Raw genomic sequence first — 12686 nt, forward strand, 5'->3', positions numbered from 1 at the left:
GAAGGGCTAGCATTACAGGGGCATGGGAGCCAAAGTGCCAGAACAGATAGTGAAGTGGTTGTAGGATAAGATGTTAAGCCTACATACAGTGTCAGGAGTCAAAAGGCCGAGCTTGGTGGGAATAGTGTTCTGAGCTGCATATATTTCAATGCAAGGCGTATTGTAGGAAAGGCGGATGAGCTTAGGCCATGGATGAACACATGAAATTATGATATTGTAGCCATTAGTGAGACTTGGTTGCAGGAGGGGCAGGACTAGCAGCTCAATTTTTCAAGGTTCCATTGTTTTAAGTGTGACAGAGCAGGAGGGCTTACAGGGGGAGGTGTGGCATTACTCGTCAGGGAAAACGTCACGGCAGTGCTCAGTCAGGACAGACCACAGAACTTATCCAGTGAAATGTTATGGGTAGAACCGAAGAATAAAAAAGGTGTGAACACGTTAATAGGATGATTATATTAACTGTGGGATATAGAGGACCAAATTTGTAAGGAGATCGCAGCTTATTGCAAGAAACATAAGTCTGTAATAGGATGTGATTTTAACTTTCCATATATTGATTGGGACTCCCACACTGTAAAAGGGCTGGAAGGGATAGAGTTTGCCAGATGTATTCAGGAAAGTTTCCTTAATCAATACATAGAAGTCCCAACCAGAGAGTGCAATACTAGATGTCCTATTAGGGAATGAGACAGGGAAGGTAAGAGAAATTTGTATAGAGGAACACTTTGCATCTGGTGATCATAATATCATTACTTTCAAGGTAATTATGAAAAAGCATAGGTCTGGTCCTTGTTGAATTTCTAAATTGGAGAAAGGCCAATTTTGATGGTATCAAAAATGATCTGGCAAGTGTGAATTGGGGCAGGTTGTTTTCTGGCAAAGGTGTACTTGGTAGGGCGTTCAAAAGTGAAATTTTGAGAGTGCGGAGTTTGTATGTTCCTGACAGAATAAAAGGCAAGAATAACAGGTTTATAACACCTTAGTTTTTGTGAGATATTGAGGACCTGGTTAAGAAAAAGGATGTCCATAGCAGGTATAGGCGAGCAGGAAGAAATGAGGTACTTGAGGAGTAAAAGAAACGGACAAGAACACCTAAGAAGGAAACCAGGAAGGCTAAAAGACATGAGTTTGCTCTAGCAGACAAAGTGAAGGAGAATATTAAGAGCTTCTACAGATATATTAAGAGCAAGGATCAAAATTGATCCACTGGAAGATGGTAGTAGCAGTCAATACGTGGAACTGAAAAATGGAGATCTTCAGATGTGAGGAAATGTAGCAGTGAGGTTCTGGACCCTGTACAGATTACAGAGGAGGAGGTGTTTGCTGTCCTGAGGCAAATTAAGGTGGATAAATCCCCAGGACCTGACAAGGGGTTCTGTCAGATCCCGTGGGAGGCAGGTGCAGAAAATTCAGGGACCCTGGAAGAGATATTTAAAACATTCTGAGCAAAGGGTGAAGTGCTGGAGGATAGCCAACGTTGCTCTGTCATTTAAGTAAGGCTCTAAGAATAGGCCAGAAAATTGTAGACTGGTGAACCTTACAGTTATTGGAAGGTACTCTAAGGACCAAGTATATTAGAATTTGGATAGGCAAGGGCTGACTAGGTAGGGATAGTCAACATGGCTTTGTGCGTGGTAAGTCATATCTAACCAAACTTAGAGTATTTTGAGGAAATTATGGGGAAAGTCAATGAAGGCAATGCAGCGGATGCTGTCTACATGGGCTTTAGGAAGTCCTTTGATAAGGTCCTCATAGGAGGTTGGTCAAAAAGATTCCATTACTTAGCATTCAAAATGAGGTAGTAAATTGGATTACACAACGGCTTCACAGAAGAAACAAGAGGATAGTGTAGATGGTCCCCTCTCTGACAGGAAGCCTGTGACTAACAGTGTGTCGCAGGTATTAATGCTGGGTCCATTGTTGTTTGTCATCTATATCAGTGATCTGGATGATAATGTGGTAAACTTTATCAGCAGATTTGTGGATGACACCAATATCGGAAGTGCACTGGGTAGTGAAGATGACTATCAAAGCTTGCAGTCATATCTGAACCAGCCAGAAAAATGGCAGATGGAATTTAATGCAGACCAGTGTGAAGTTTTGCACTTTGGGAGGAGCAACCATGATAGGTCTTAGACAGTGAGAGGTCGTGCACTGAGGAGCGCAGTAGAACAGAGGGATCTGTGAATACAGATCCATAATTCCTTGAAATAGTATCACAGACAGATAGGGTCACAAAGAAAGCTTTTGGCATTTTGGTCTCCATAAATCAATGTATTGAGTACAGAAGATGTTATGTTGAAGATGTATAAGACGTTGGTGAGGCCTAATTTGGAGTATTGTGTGCAGTTTTGGTTACCTACCTACAGGAAAGATGTAAATAAGGTTGAAAGAGTAAAGAGAAAATTTACAAGTATGTTGCTGGGTCTGGAGGAACTGAGTTATAAGGAAAGATTGAATAGGTCAGGGCTTTATTCCTTTGAACGCAGAAGATTGCGAGGAGATTTGATAGAGGTATACAAAATTATGAGGGGTATAGTTAGGATGTTGTATTGGGTTTTTCCACTAAGGTTGGGTGAGACTACAACTAGAGGTCATGGGTTAAGAGTGAAAAGTGAAATGTTTAAGGGGAACACAGGCAGGAACTTCTTCACTCAGTGGGTGGTGAGAGTGTGGAATGAGCTGCCAGCACAAGTGCCATGATGAGGCCACTCTGTGCTTGGAGGAGCAACATCTCATAATCCATCTGGGCAGCCTCCAACCTGATGGCATGAGCATTGATTTCTCTTACCTCCATAATTATTCTCCCCTCCCTTCTTCTTCCATGCCCTACTCTGGCTGTTCTTTCACCTCTTATCTTCTTCTCATCTCTCTGTCACCTTTCCTTGGTGTCCCTCCTCCTTCTCTTTCTCCCACAGTCCACTCTCTTCTCCTATTAGATTCCTTCTTTTCCAGCCCTTTACCTTTTCCACCTAAGACCTCCTTGCTTCTTACTTCCTTTCTCCACCCACTTGGCTTCACCTATCACCTGGTATCTTGTACTCCTTAACCCTCCCACCTTCTTAGTCTGGCTTCTTCCATCTTCCTTTCCAGTCCTGATGAAGGGTCTTGGCCCAAAACATCAGTTGTTTATTCATTTCCGTAGATGTTGCCTAACCTGCTTCATTGCTCCAACATTTTGTGTGTGTTGATCTGTAGAATCTCTTGTGTTTTTGAACTTACCCACTATTTTTTTGTAATTTATTTTTTTATTGAAGATCATCATCAAACAAACATTTCCATAAGATGTATTTCAGACATTGTACATGTATATCATATAATCATATATCACAAATCTCCACAAAGTATTTATCTGGGGTATACACTCATAGAAAAGAGTGGAAAGAAAAAACAAGCAAAAGGAAAGAACTATGTTTTGCACGATTTCTAATCTATTCAATATACGCTTACTGTAATCATTTTATTTACTTTATTATATTTGTGAAATTATTTAGTTATTTTTTGCCTTCTTCTTCTTCTATATTATATATTGCATTAAACTGCTGCTGCTAAGTTAACAAATTTCACGATACATGCCGGTAATAATAAACCTGATTCTGATACTGATATATGTCTGGATATTAGATATATCAAATACTGTATGGGAATACAGCAGAAGGATGGTATTGAAATAGAATGATCATGTTGAATAGTGTCCCACTCCTATATTTTTAATGTTCTAATGACTACATTTTGTATATACAATACTCTAATGTAAGCTCTTACTTTCTTGTATACATAATATAAAAATACACAAGATATTTTTGTGTAAAGGGTCAGCACAACATTGTGGGCCGATGGGCCCGTACTGTGCTGTATTGTTCTATGTTCTATATTTGCAAAACAGGAAGGACCGATGTTTACAATGAACAATGAGCACACTTTTTGGTTAGATCAATTTTAGATATATTTTAATGCTCCCAAAGCTAATGATTGCTTTGGCAGATGGAAAACCTTTCAACATCTCTATGTCAGACCTGAGTTCATACATCTGCTGTTATAATTGTTTGCTAGAAATGTCAGTAATTTTTGTCACCCGTATTAAATTAGTGCTATAGTATTGATCATATACAATGGAACTATCCCATTGATTAATCCTGCCACTTTATTAAATAAGTAAAACTATTCTGCTCCATTAAATCCAAAATTTAAAGCAGTAAGAAATAATAATATGCATTATAATTAAACTCAAAGAGAAACAAAATGTAAATATCTAAGACAAAGTAAATAGCTGAGAAGTTAGGAATTTAAATAATTTTAATCAATTAACTGATTAGTCCATTTTTGGAACATTTAAAGGCAACTACATAATTTACCTGGGCCAATTCATTGCAGTGCATGGGGACTGCATTTCAAACAGTAATTCCAATGCCATAGGGCAGGAGCTGTGCTTTCTGGCAGCACTTCCACATAAAGTAAGCATCATGGCCCCTCTTATTTCCTACAGGAATTTCATGCTAGCATGTAGCTGAACAACAAACATGTCAGGTCTAGCCTTTAAAAGAACACTTTTCACAAAGGAACATGCCTCTTAAATCTTACAGCTTGCCTACCAATTAATGAATTTTTAAATATTTTGTAGTCTTATCAGCATAAGACCCAAATCTCACAGGACCAGCATGCTGTCACAGCTCACCTACCAGATATGGTGTGCGACCACTGTCCTCATTGAGTTAACACAGTATGTCCACTGAGATTCACAAAATGCTGGAGGAACTCAGCAAGTCAGGCAGCATCAATGGAGGGTAAAAAACTTGCTGAGCCCCTTAATCAGGACCAGAAGAATCAAGAATAAGAAGGTGGGGAGGGGAATGATTTCAAGCTGGTAGGCAATAGGTGAGACCAGGTGAGGGGGAAGAAGCTGAGAGGGGATAGGTAGTAGAGGCAAAGGACTGAAGAAGGAATCTAATCAGAGGACAGTGAAAACAGTGAGGACAGAGGATCATTCTTGCTCCCCTTCTCTTGTCCTTACCTCCCTCCTTCTTTCCTCTTGTTTAATATGACTGGCAATGTAACTGTGACCTAGCTCTCCTGGTGGATGAAGTTGATGCAGGGGTGCAGTGCTCTATAGTAGGGGTCCCGGAGACTGTTTGGAGTTGTAGCTGTGTGGGATCAGCAGCCAACGATGAAATGCAAAGGCCTCTTAAATGTGTGAACAGCTGAAATCAATGCACACAACAGACTTTCATTCTGAATAGAATAAAGTTCTTCAATAGTATACTGGCAGTCTATTGCTTTCATTACAATGCCATAGGTATTACTCCCTGCCATTGCAGTAGCACCAGTCCTGTAAGATGTTTATCAAAGTGAACTTCTTAAGAATGAAGGAATTAGATGAACTTCTTATATTCAACTGCATCTTGAATTTTCAGGGAATTATAGTTCATGAAAAGCTGTGGATTCCAAAAGGGTGTCTTAATCGCTATGAGCATAATCTGTAATCATCTGATCTTTGGGGAAACCTCAACCTCATCACTGAAGGAAAATTAGAGTCAAGTGTCCTTTCCTGGAATAGACAGTATCAATGACCTTCCTAATACTCTACTGAACAGTTAATTCCAAAATAGGATGGATCAGCTGTGGCCATTTAAAAAAATCTTTAAGCTAGTGTGACAGTGATCTTGACATTAATAGGCAGAGCAGTCCAGTCCAGAGCGTATGGCTGGAGGTCACCCAGAGAAAGCTACATCATCTGTAGTAACTGCTTTGGAAAATCCTAGCCTGTTGAGTCATTGACTTGGGCAAATGCTGACAAGCACTTAAAAAGAGCTGTACGAAAATCAACTTTGCAACAATCAAGGCCAAATATGTTTCACAATCTGAAGGGCTCAGTTAAAATTTTGGAAAGGTGCAAGTTCATCTGCAATCACTTACTACTCCAGAAGTAATTTGCTTCTATTGATGTATTTAGAAGATTGAGGGGGGATCTTATTGAAACGTATAAAATTCTAAAGGGATTGGACAGGCTAGATGCAGGAAGATTGTTCCAGATGTTGGGGAAGTCCAGAACGAGGGGTCACAGTTTAAGGATAAAGGGGAAGCCTTTTAGGACCGAGATGAGGAGAACCTTCTTCACACAGAGAGTGGTGAATCCGTGGAATTCTCTGCCACAGGAAATGGTTGAGGCCAGTTCATTGGCTTTTTTTTTTTTTTTTGAGAATTTCCCAAATACTTTATTTCAAGTTACAGAATCTCAATGCACTCATGCCACCTGAAATGGCAAAATAAAATAGTGACAGTTCAGAGAAATATTTACATTCTAATTACAAGTTCAGAACAGGTAAACATTTACACAAATGTACATGAAAGTACTCAAGTATAGGTTCTAGATAGTGAGGCAGTCAGAAGAACAAACAATGTAGAGGTAGAAACCTAGAATTTAAAAGTCAAATTTGATGCTCGGGTTCTCAGTCTGAAAGGTAAAAGCCTCTTGAGTGGCTTCTGGTACAACACTCTGGTCTTCCTCTACCTCTTCTGAGAAGTATTTCTCTATCAGATTCAGTGATGCTTTGTATACTGCTTCATTCTCATGAGACTGAAGAGCTTCAATTTTATCCAGACCTCCACATTCTTCAACAATTAGACAAAGCTTATCCGTTTCACCAACTTTTTCTGCAGTCAGGAAGACATTAGTAATGGCATCTAAAATGACTTGGATGGTCTTGCAATCCTTGACCGATAGCAAGGCCATTAATGGATCAATAACTCCAGCTTGAACGAGGTAGATGATTTGCTCAACTGTACCACCACTGGTGTAATTAGTGACAGCCCAGACAGCTTCTTTCTGAGTTTTAAAGTCACCCTTTCTGAGTAACTGGATGAGCAAAGGAACGAGCCCATTGTCAATAACTGACTGGATTTGTTCCGGTTTCCCTGCAGTGATGTTTGAGATGGTCCATGCAGCCTCTTTCTGGATGTTGCTCTTTGGGTGAGTAAGCAGAGCAGTGAACAAACTCAGTGCACCCGAGTCGATCACTATCTGCGTCTGATCGTCCGTCCCAGTCACTATATTGCCCACTGCCCTGAGACCAGGAGTTACAATTGCTAGTTCACACGATGAAAGCAGTTGCACCAGACGTGGTACAACCCCAGTAGACACAACCACATCTATGCGATCATTAGAACCATCTGTGAGATACGAAATAGCCCAGCAGGCATCAGCAAGGACTTCCTTGTCATCGTGTTGTAGGAGGCACACAAGTGCTGGCAGGATTTGTTTCACTGCTTCAACTGGTGGAGATGGGTTCTTGTTCCGGCAGAGATTGGACAGGGTCCACGTTACATTTCTTAGATAACTAGACGATAATATAGATAAATCAGGAACAGCCATCAATGCCATCAATGGGTCAAGAGCACCACACTTGATAACCAAGTCTCTGTAGTGTGATCCATCACCTGCAATGTTTCCCAGCGCCCACACTGCCTGTTCGCTGATGTGGGGATGTGGTGAAGCCAGGAGACTTATGAAAGCAGGAATAGCACCACCATCAACAACTGCCTTGGTCTGATCTGATATTCCAGAGGCTATGTTGGTGAGAGCCCAGGCAGCTTCAAACTGAATTGACTACAGTCAAAGTTACCAAGGAAAGTGACAAACTTGGGGATGAGCCCAGACTGAATGATTTTGTCAATGGGAGGATGCTTTTCTCTAGAAAGCAGCTTCCTAGCAGCTTGAGTAGCTTGAAGTCGTGTTTCCAAATAATTAGACTGAACACCTTGGATAATTTCTTCCAAATTCATATGCATCTGGACAGAGTTCTTCTCCTGAAGGGGCGATAACGCCTCATCGGGAAAGCTGTTCACGTTCCTCCTTTTGAACAACTGATCGTCTTTTTTGGCTTTTCGCAGTTCAACGTTGGTTTCAATTCTCCTGCGTCTCAATTCATTGGCATCCTTCCCCTTGTTCTTAAACTTGGTCAAACGGGGCGAGGCGTTCTCGTTCGCTGCAGTCGACATCCTTAAACTAGGAACTCGTTCAAATCAAACAGTTCTGTAGAGAAGTTAAATGTACTCGCACAACCGGCACCAAAGTTGACACTACACCGACCGATTCCACACTCCAACAGAACTACCATTGGCTATATTTAAGAGGGAGTTAGATATGGCCCTTGTGGCTAAAGGGATCAGGGGGTATGGAGAGAAAGCAGGTACAGGGTTCAGAGTTGGATGATCAGCCATGATCATACTGAATGGTGGTGCAGGCTTGAAGGGCCGAATGGCCTACTCCTGCACCTATTTTCTATGTTTCTATGTAATATCAAAAGCATTGCTATGCACTTGAATTTCTAGACACATTTATCTTTTTTCTTTAAAGCTTGAACATTTTCCTTTGGTACTAACATTGTATGTGTCATTTGTCAGAAAGGTAATTAGAACATAGTACATAGAATATTACAGCATAGTAGAGACCGCTTGGCCCACCATGTTATGACCACTTAACTTACTGTAAGATTAATCTAGCCCTTCCCTCCTACATAGCCCTCCATTCTCTGTCATATATGTGCCAATCTTAAGAGCTTCTGAAATGCCCCTAGTCTATCGGCTTCTACCACTACCCCTGGCACGGTGTTCCATGCACCCTCCATTCTCTGTGTAAAAAAAAACCTACCTCTGACATCCCTCTTATAGTTTCCTCCAATCATCTTAAAATTTGGCCCTCGTATTAGCTACTTCTGCCCTGGGGAAAAGTCTCTTGTTATCCACTCGATTTATACCTCATCTTTAAGTACACTTCTGTCAAGTCACTCTCCTTCACTCTAAAGAGGAAAGCACACTTAACCTATCCCTATAAAATGTGCTCTTAGTCCAAGTAACATCCTGGTAAATCTCCTCTGCTCCATCTCTAATGTTTCCACATCCTTCTTATTATGAGGCGACCAGAACTGAATACAAAAGTCCAAGTATGGTCTAATCAGGGTTTTATAGAGCTGCAACATTACCTCAAGGCTCTTGAATTCAATCCCTCTATTAATGAAGGCAAAACACACCACAGAACTTCTTAAAAACTCTATCAACTTGCATGGTAATTTTGAGGGATCTGTGGATGTGGACTCCAAGATCATTAATCCTATATTCTGCCCTCAAATTTGACTTTCCAAAGTGAATCACTTCACATTTTCTGGGTTGAATTCCATCTGTCACTTCTCAGTCCAGTTCTGCATTCTATCAGTGTCCCAATGCAACCTATGACAACCCTCCTTATCATCCATATCATGGAGATGAGAGGGCGTACAGGAGGGAGATATACCAGCCAGTTGAGTGGTGTTGCAGCAACAACCTTGCATTCAACATCAGTAAGGCCAAAGAGATTATTGTGGACTTCAGAAAGGGTAAGACAAGGGAACTCAAACCAATCCTCATTGGGGGGGGGGGGGGGGGTCAGAAATGGAGAGAATAAGCAATTTCAAGTTTGTGGGTATCAAGATCTCTGAGGATCTAACCTGGTTCCAACATATCGACGCAGCTATAAAGAAGGTAAGACAGCAGCTATATTTCATCAACATACCCTCTTCGCTGACAATCAACACTGGCGCACCCAATGCTGCCCGGTCTGCTGAGTTTCTCCAGCATTTTGTGTGATTTTCAGCATCTGCATATTTTCTCTTGGTTGCATCATGGCATGGCAATGGGAACACCAATATCCGTGAATGAAAAAATCTACAGAAGGATACAGCCCAGTCCATCACAGGTGAAGCCCTCTCCATTTACAAGGAGTGCTGTCTCAGGAAAACAGCATCCATCATCAAGCACCCCCATCATCCAGGTCATACCCTCTTCTCGCTGCTGCCATCAAGAAGGTGGTACAGGAGCCTCATGTCCCTTATGTCAGTTATTACCCCTGAACCATCAGGCTCTTGAACCAGAGGGGATAACTATTCTCACCTCAACTCTGATTCCACAACCTATGAACTCACTTTTAAGGACTCTACAACTCATGTTCTTAATATTTATTGCTTATTTATTATAATTGTATTATTTTTTCAGCTCCAGCTGGAGTACGGGCATTGCCAAGGGCACTTATTTGTCAATTGTTAGGAACTTTTTGACCATTCTAGTTGTGTTTAGTATTGTGGCTTTCTGGAGATTTACATAAATGTTGCTGTGTAGGCCTAATTGTTTAATGCTATTGTGTAGTGTCTTTGGGATAACACCAGTTGTAGATATTATGAACCCTGTTCATGTTCCAGAGTTTTTCAATTTTCTCTTTTAATTCAGCACATTTCTGGTGTTTTCCACTTATTGATTTCTGAATGTTTGGGATGTTTATGTCTATTAAGTAGGTTGTTCTTGCTTGTTTATCCTGTAATATTATATCCGGACGGTTATTATGAATTGCCCTATCTGTAATAATGGATCAGTCGTAATATAATCTGACTCTAAAACTGGATCAGGCATGTATTTATAGTAAGGTATGGCGACTTTTATGAGGTTGTATTTTAAGGCAAGATATTGGTGAATGATGTTTGTCATTTGATTGTGTCTGTGTAAGTAATCAGATTGAATTAAACTGCTGCAGGATCCTGTAATGTGTTGAGTTGTTTCTGCTTTCTCTTGTCATCTTCTGCATTTATTGCCTTGAATTTGTTGGTCTTTTAGTATGTATTTTGATAATTTTATTATCTTTTTTCTTTACTTTCTGTATTTGTGCAGTTTGTTGTCTTTTGCACATGGCTTGTTTGCCTGTCTCTGTTGTGTGTGGTTTTTAATTGATTCAATTGTGTTCCTTTGCATTTACTATGAATGTCCACAAGAAAATTAATCTCAGTGTTGTATATGGTGACATATACAGTATGTACTTCAATAATAAATTTACTTTGAACTTCGAATACAGTAGCTCCTGTAGTACTGACACATGCTCTGAGTTCAACACCCTAGTTAATTACTCAGCTATAAACAACCAATTTCCTCCACAAGTTCTTAAGTTTCCTGGAGACTCAAATGATCAAATAAATACAATTATGCCAAGGAAACATGATTATTTCATTCTGCTATTTGTAGTATGGTGAATTTAACATATAGGAGCCATGCAATATCAGGAAAGATAGGTAACAGAAAATGAAACGCTAATACAGCTCAGGACACCACAGTTCAATTCCGGTATCCTCTGTAAGTAAATGTATATGATTTTCCTGTGTGTGCATGGGTTTCCTCTGGGTGCTCCAGTTTCCTCCCACAATGATATACTAGTTAGTAGGCTAATTGGTCAATGTAAATTGTCCAAATGCTAAGCCAAATCGACAGAATTAGTAATAAAAGAATCTGAACTATCTCAACTTGTCCTAGTGTACTTTAACCTCCACTACTTTTACTTTTCTGAAAAAATAACAAACATTAAACAAAAAAGAATACAAGGCTACATTTACAGATGTCAAAGGCTCCAATTCCTTTATTTTTTTTCCAGATTGTATTAAAGGGATAAGGCATATTTTTCAATACATTGACATCTGACTACCTAATTTACCCATAAAATGAATCAAACTAGATCAAAGCCTCTCTGAAATTTCTACAATATTAGTCTATCCCTTAATAGGGGCATATTTGTGAACAGCAATTGCTGGTTTCCCTGGCTGTTTCAGATAAAATAACTTCCTTGCAATATGCATAACAACAGAGGAAATCAGAACTATGTGTAAGAGGACTTGAAACACAGGAATAGCCATAGCCATCATGAAAATTTGTTTGATAGATGCTATTGCTACCAATGTTAACTTATTTTATCTATCTTAAGTACATTGGAGAAGGTGGTGGTGTATGATCTTTTTGAAATATTGTCATTCTAGTGAATGTAGTCCCACAGTATTGTTGTATATAAGGTTCCAAGATTTTGAGCCGCTGAAGATGAAGGAAAGGCATGATGACATGTGATTGCAAGTAGGATCTTGATTTCCAGTGCATCTGTTTTTGTATATCCTAATGGTAGAGGGTAGGAGAGGTTTAGGGGATGTTGTCAAAAGATCCTGGATGAGTAAATGCAGTGCATTTTGTAGGTGGAACAAATTGCTAAGAGTGGTGCCAAGAGTGACATTCAAGGTAGTGGATAAGGTTCCAGTCAAGTGGGCTGCCTTGTTGTAAATACTTTAGAGAACCAAAACTGTTTGGTGCTGTTCTCATGCAGAAAGGTGATAAGACATCATACTTATGACATTTGCTTTGCATATGGTGGGAATGCTTTGGTTCACTAGGAAATACATCATTGTAGATCATTTTGCAACCTGGTCTTGTAGCCTTAACATTTTTGTAACTCATCCAGCCCACAATGTTGATGTCAATCTGTACTAATTATTCTCTTTCTGCATTTCATTCATATCCCTCCATTCCTTTCCTATTGATGGTGGTGCAATGCTGTTGCTGCTTCTTCTCGTTGCTTCATCTCATGTTCTCAGTATTTATTGCTTATTTATTTATTATTATATCTTTCTTTTTTATTTGCATAGTTTGTTGTCTTTTGCACATTGATTGTTTGTCCATCCTGTTGGGTGCAGTCTTTCATTGATTCTATTGAGTTTCTTAGATTTACTATGTACCCCATAAGAAAACAAATCTCAGGGTTGTATATGGGGACTTATATGTCCATTGATAATAAATTTACTTTGAACTCTGAACTATATTCTGTGGTAGGAAATTCCACAGATTCATTACTGTACATG

General features: G+C 39.8%; 1 protein-coding gene and 1 pseudogene across 8 annotated transcripts in view; both read right to left on the minus strand.

The window, feature by feature from the left end:
- LOC140724911 (ena/VASP-like protein) overlaps nucleotides 1-12686 on the minus strand; it is a 249431-nt gene that overhangs the window by 48540 nt on the left and 188205 nt on the right. The window lies entirely within an intron of this gene.
- Nucleotides 6179-8109, minus strand: LOC140724909 (importin subunit alpha-1 pseudogene; annotated as a pseudogene).

Source organism: Hemitrygon akajei, chromosome 3 (assembly GCF_048418815.1).
Source record: "Hemitrygon akajei chromosome 3, sHemAka1.3, whole genome shotgun sequence".
NCBI classification, from domain to species: Eukaryota; Metazoa; Chordata; class Chondrichthyes; order Myliobatiformes; family Dasyatidae; genus Hemitrygon; species Hemitrygon akajei.